This window comes from Hemitrygon akajei, chromosome 2 (assembly GCF_048418815.1).
Source record: "Hemitrygon akajei chromosome 2, sHemAka1.3, whole genome shotgun sequence".
In the NCBI taxonomy this organism is placed as follows: Eukaryota; Metazoa; Chordata; class Chondrichthyes; order Myliobatiformes; family Dasyatidae; genus Hemitrygon; species Hemitrygon akajei.
The window spans coordinates 92,160,514-92,166,586 of NC_133125.1; the positions used below are offsets into that span (position 1 = coordinate 92,160,514).

At 41.4% G+C, this 6,073-nt stretch overlaps 1 non-coding gene across 1 annotated transcript; it reads right to left on the reverse strand.

The window, feature by feature from the left end:
* Positions 1-2,994: 2,994 nt before the first annotated feature.
* On the reverse strand, positions 2,995-3,101 carry LOC140722383 (U6 spliceosomal RNA). Its single transcript, XR_012097603.1, has one exon. It is a non-coding gene; the product is annotated as a U6 spliceosomal RNA (small nuclear RNA).
* Between the last annotated feature and the right edge of the window lie 2,972 nt (positions 3,102-6,073).

Sequence of the window (6,073 nt, forward strand, 5' to 3'; positions counted from 1 at the left end):
AAATATCTCAGTGAAGACAGGTGCTAGCTGATTTGCTCAGTGCCCTGGAGTACTAGGTGAGACACAATCAGGGCCTGCTGCTTTCCTGAGGTTCTGTTATCCAAATGGTTTGCAAAATGTCTTCTTGCTTCACAGAAAGTAAAGTACACAGAGGTGTAAAAACTCAGCATATCAGGATCAGAGGAAGTGAGAAGAGATAGATATTGATTGTCCTTATCAAATGGGCAACGAAACTGACTGAGCTGATTGACCAAGGTAGGGGAGGACTTGGGAGCACTTCTGTTTGAAGTTGGTAAGACTTGCAGGGAACTCCAGACTGCCTGACTATTGTTGAAGTCTCTCTCTAGCAGAATACAGTATATTCCTCCCTGTTTCCATATCTGTAGGCATGATCCTTTGCAGATCAGAGAGTCCTCATCTCCTAGATGAATCACAGCTTTTCATTGCTGTATCTTTTTAGGAAGACACACATCTTTTTGGAAGGATATGTAGTGTTTACAATGAGCATATTCATTTATACTTCTACACCAGCCTTTCAATCCATGGAGCCTATGCAGTCCTTCAGCCTTGCAACAGCCTAGGAGTCTATCAGCGTTTGATAGTCCTGGTTCATTTAGACCATCCCAGTTTTCAATTAAAGTTGGGAACAACATGATCATGCCGTAGTCAGAGTTGTCAAGGGGTTCCTGGAGAAAATGGCAGAATGCCTCTTTAATGTTGGTATAGAAGTGTTCCAAAGTTCTGTCTTCACGTGTAGGGCAGCTAATCATCTGGTGGTATTTGGGCAGATCATGTTTCATATTGCAATGGTTAAAATAATCCCCTATAACAGAAATGACAGTATTAGGAAATTTATTTTCCAAATCATAAATGTTATCAGCCAACAGCTGTTGTGCAGATTGAGTGTTTGCTTGAGGGGGAATGTAAATACCAGCCAGGATAACAGAGTGAAATTCCCTGGGTAAGTAGAATGGTTTACAATGAATGAAAAGAACCTCTAGTGAATGAATGAAAACTAACTAGTGGGGGGGGGAAGATTCTAGAGAGCAAATAATTAAAAAGACAATGAAGAAGGTAATGGATGTAGGTAAAAGTGGAGGAATAAAAAGACAGAGTGTGTCAGGAGGGGAAAGAATGTACGGAGATAAGCGTAAAGTTGTACAAAAGGAAAAGGTAGGAAATAAGTGTCAAACGTATTTGAAAGTCCTTTATTTGAAGGCACGTAGTATTAGGAATAAAATTGATGAGTTGACGGTACAAATAATTACGTATGGTTATGATATTGTGGCAATTACGGAAACATGGCTGCAGGGTGACCAGGACTGGGAATTAAACATACAAGGGTATTCGACAATTAGGAGAGACAGGCAAGAAGGAAAAGGAGGTGGGGTGGCTATGTTAATAAAGCAAGAAATCACTGCAATAAAGCGAAATGATATTGGCTCAAAGGATCAGGATAAGGAAACAATTTGGGTAGAAATAAGAAATAGTAAAGGGAAAAAAGCAGTGGTGGGAGTAGTCTATAGGCCTCCAAACAGCTGTAACTCAGTTGGTCGGAGCATAAATCAGGAAATAGTTGGGGCTTGTAATAAGGGAACAGCTATAATTATGGGGGATTTTAACTTTCATATTGACTGGACTAATCAAGTCGGACACGGCAGCCTTGAAGAAGAGTTTATTGAGTGTATTCGGGATGGTTCCTTGAACAATACGTTACTGAGCCGACAAGGGGTCAAGCAGTCTTAGATCTGGTCCTGTGTAATGAGACAGGACTAATAAAAAATGTCCTAGTGAAGGATCCCCTTGGAATGAGTGACCATAACATGGTCAAATTCCATATTCAATTAGAGGATGAGAGGGTTGGATCTCAAACAAGCGTACTGAACTTAAATAAAGGAGACTATGATGGTATGAGAGTGGAATTGCTTAAGATGGATTGGGAAAATAGATTAAAGGGTAGATCGGTACTTGATCAGTGGTGTATATTTAAGGAGTTATTTTACAACTATCAAGAAAAATATATTCCACTGAAGAAAAAAGGGTATAAAAGAAAAAATAGTTATCCGTGGCTGTAAAGAAATAAAGCAAAGTATACGACTAAAAAGAAAGTTATATAAGGCAGCTAAATCTAGTGGGAAGATTGAAGTTCGAGAAGCTTTTAAAGATCAGCAGCAAATAACAAAAAGATTGATTAAGAAGGGGAAGATAGATTATGAAAGTAAATTGGCGAAAAACATAAAAGCAGATAGTAAGAGTTTTTACAGTTACATAAAAAGAAAAAGGGTGGCTAAAGTAAATGTTGGTCCCCTAGAAGATGAGACCAGGAAATTAATGGTAGGGGACATGGAGATGGCAGAAACGCTGAACAAATATTTTGTATCAGTTTTTACAGTAGAGGACACTCAAATATCCCAATACTGAAGCTAACTACGATTCAAATCACCAAGGAAATGGTACTTGATAAATTAATGGGACTGAAGGTGGATAAATCCCCTGGACCGGATGGCTTGCATCCTAGGGTCTTAAGGGAAGTGGCGGTCGGGATTGTGGATGCATTAGTGATAATTTTTCAAAACTCGCCGGACTCGGCAATGGTCCTGGCAGATTGGAAAAATGCTAATGTAACTCCTTTATTTAAAAAGGGCAATAGACAGAAGGCTGGGAATTATAGGCCAGTTAGCCTAACATCTGTGGTTGGCAAAATGTTGGAATCGATAATTAAGGAAACAGTAACAGGGCATTTGGATAAACATAGCTTAATAGGACAAAGTCAGCATGGCTTTACAAAAGGGAAGTCATGTTTGACAAATTTGTTGGAGTTCTTTGAGGACATAACATATAGGGTAGATAAAGGGGAACCAGTGGATGTGGTGTATTTGGACTTCCAAAAGGCATTTGACAAGATGCCACACCAAAGATTATTACTTAAAGTAAAAAATCATGGGCTTGGGGATAATATTCTGGCATGGGTGGAGGATTGGCTTTCTTTTTTTTTTAAATATGGAACGCTTCACGAATTTGCGTGTCATCCTTGCGCAGGGGCCATGCTAATCTTCTCTGTATCGTTCCAATTTTAGTATATGTGCTGCCGAAGCGAGCACGGATTGGCTTTCTAACAGAAAACAGAGAGTTGGGATAAATGGTTTATTCTCAGACTGGCAGCTGGTGACTAGTGGTGTTCCGCAGGGGTCGGTGTTGGGACCCCAACTCTTTACAATCTATATTAATGATTTGGAGAAAGGGACTAAGTGCAACGTATCAAAGTTTGCTGATGACACAAAGATGGGAGGGAGTGTAATGAGTGCGGAGGACATTGAAACCCTGCAGGGGGACATAGATAGGCTGAGTGATTGGGCAGACATTTGGCAAATGAAATATAATACTGACAAGTGTGAGGTCTTGCACTTTGGCAGGAAAAATAATAGAGCAAGTTATTATCTAAATGGAGAGAAACTGGAAAGTGCTTCTGTGCAAAGGGATCTGGGGGTCCTGGTGCAGGAAACACAAAAAGTTAGTATGCAAGTGCAGCAGGTGGTCAAGAAGGCCAATGGAATGCTCTTTTATTGCTAGGGGGATGGAGTATAAGAACAGGGAGGTCTTACTGCAGTTGTACCAGGTATTGGTGAGACCACACCTGGAGTACTGCGTGCAGTTCTGGTGTCCATATTTAAGAAAGGACATACTGGCTCTCAAGGCAGTGCAGAGAAGGTTCACTAGGTTAATTCCGGGGATGGGTGGGTTGATGTATGATGAGAGGTTGAGTAGATTGGGACTCCACTCATTGGAGTTCCGAAGAATGAGAGGCGATCTTATTGAAACATATAAGATTGTGAAGGGGCTTGATCGGGTGGATGCGGGGAGAATGTTCCCAATGATGGGTGAAACTAGGACTAGGGGACATAATCTTAAAATAAGGGGATGCCGTTCCAGGACTGAGATGTGGAGAAATTTCTTCACTCAGAGGGTAGTGGGGCTGTGGAATTTACTGCCCCAGAGAGCTGTGGAAGCTACTACACTCAATAAATTCAAAACGGAGATAGACATTTTCCTGGATAAAAATGGCATTAGGGGATATGGTGAGTGAGCAGGTAAGTGGACATGAGGCTAGGTTTAGATCAGCCATGTGATCTCCTGGACCAGCTTTCGATAGCCTGGATGGGTCGGAGAGGAATTTTCCAGATTTTTTCTCCTCAATTGGCAAATCGGTTTTTTTTCCCCCGGGTGATCACATGGGTTTGGGCGGGATGAATAATAAAATAAAATGGGCGGCATGGTGCCCTGTTGGTTGGCACTGTTGCCTTGTGGGATTCGGTGAAAACTAGAGTTAAGATTGGATCAGCCATGATCTTGCTGAATGGCAGAGCAGGCTTGAGGGGCCGATTGGCCTGCTCCTGCTCCTATCTCTTATGTTCTTATGTTCTCTAAGTCAACAGAGGAAAAAGAACAAATGACAGATACTTCCCTGCACCATCTGCTATTTGTAAACATGCGCAGACCACCATGTGACTTGTCACATAGTGCACTATTACAATCTGCTCTAAATAGCTGATATCCTGGCGTTTGAACAAAGTTTTCTTGAGGTAAGCCATGTTTTAGCAAAACAAAAGGCAGAAATATGTACATAATCCTTGTTAGTCCTGAAGACAGCACTAACTCATCTATCTTATTTGGAAAAGAGCAGACATTTGAATCAGAATCAGGTTTATTATCACCGGCACACGTTGTGAAATTTGTTAACTTAGCAGCAGCGGGTCAATGCAATACATAATCCGGGGGGGGGGGGGGGAGAGAGAGAGAGAGAGAGAGAGAGAGAGAGAGAGAGAGAGAGAGAGAGAGAGAGAGAGAGAGAGAGAGAGAGAGAGAGAGAGAGAGAGAGAGAGAGAGAGAAAATAATAAATAAATAAGTAAATCAATTACGGTATACGTTATTGAATAGATTAAAAATCATGCAAAAACAGTAATAATATGTATTAAAAAGGTGAAGTAGTGTTCAAGGGTTCAATGTCCATTTAGGAATTGGATGACATGGTGGAAGAAGCTGTTCCTGAATCGCTGAGTTTGTGCCTTCAGGCTTCTATACCTTCTACCTGATGGTAACAGTGAGAAAAGGGCATGCCTTGGGTGCTGGAGGTCCTTAATAATGGACGCTGCCTTTCTGAGACACCGCTCCTTGAAGATGTTCTGGGTATTTTGTAGGCTAGTGCTCAAGATGGAGCCGACTAAATTTACAACTCCCTGGAGCTTCTTTCAGTCCTGTGCAGTAGCTCCCTACCCCACCATACCAGACAGTGATGCAGCCTGTCGGAATATTCTCCACAGTACATCTGTAGAAGATTTTGAGTGTATTTGTTGACATGCCCGATCTCTTCAAACTCCTAATGAGGTATAGTCATTTGAAAGGCAGATTTGCTGGAAGAGCAGTATGGAAGTCTCTATGTCTCCAGCGTACCAGAGCACCCACTTGTTTACCTTCTGGAGACATGCGTTTTCGGGATGGTTTCATTGCTCTCAGTCAGAAGAAGTTTAGTGGCGAATCCTCTATATCGCAGATAGACACAGGAAATAAACCTCTGACATTCATGAGCATTTCATGAGTAAAAGCAATCCTTGAGTTCAATGACGAACTCAAATTGTGTGGTTAAATATAAAGAAGAACAGGAGCATCTAAAACAGGAGAAGGCAGGAGAACGGGGTTGAGAGGGATAATAAATCACCCATGATCAAATGGTGGGGCAGACTTGATGGGCCAAATGACTTATTTCTGTTCCTCCTGTATGTCTTATGGTTTTATGCTCAGAGTCCCTCTTCTTCCTTTCACTTTTATTAGGTAGTCCTACTGGGCACATCATCTCCTCACTATTTTGTTGCAGGGCAACAGGAACAAGCATTGAAGCTTTTATTTCTTCAGGCAAATGGATCATACAACTTGAGAACCCAATCATTGTACTCCCTGCAGTGTGTAAAGAATGTCACCTACTTGGGAAAATCGATTACTTCACTTTCCTCCAAAGATTTCAATCAATCACTTACTAGCCTGGAAGTTATTGAGGACAATTTAAATAGCACACAAAAA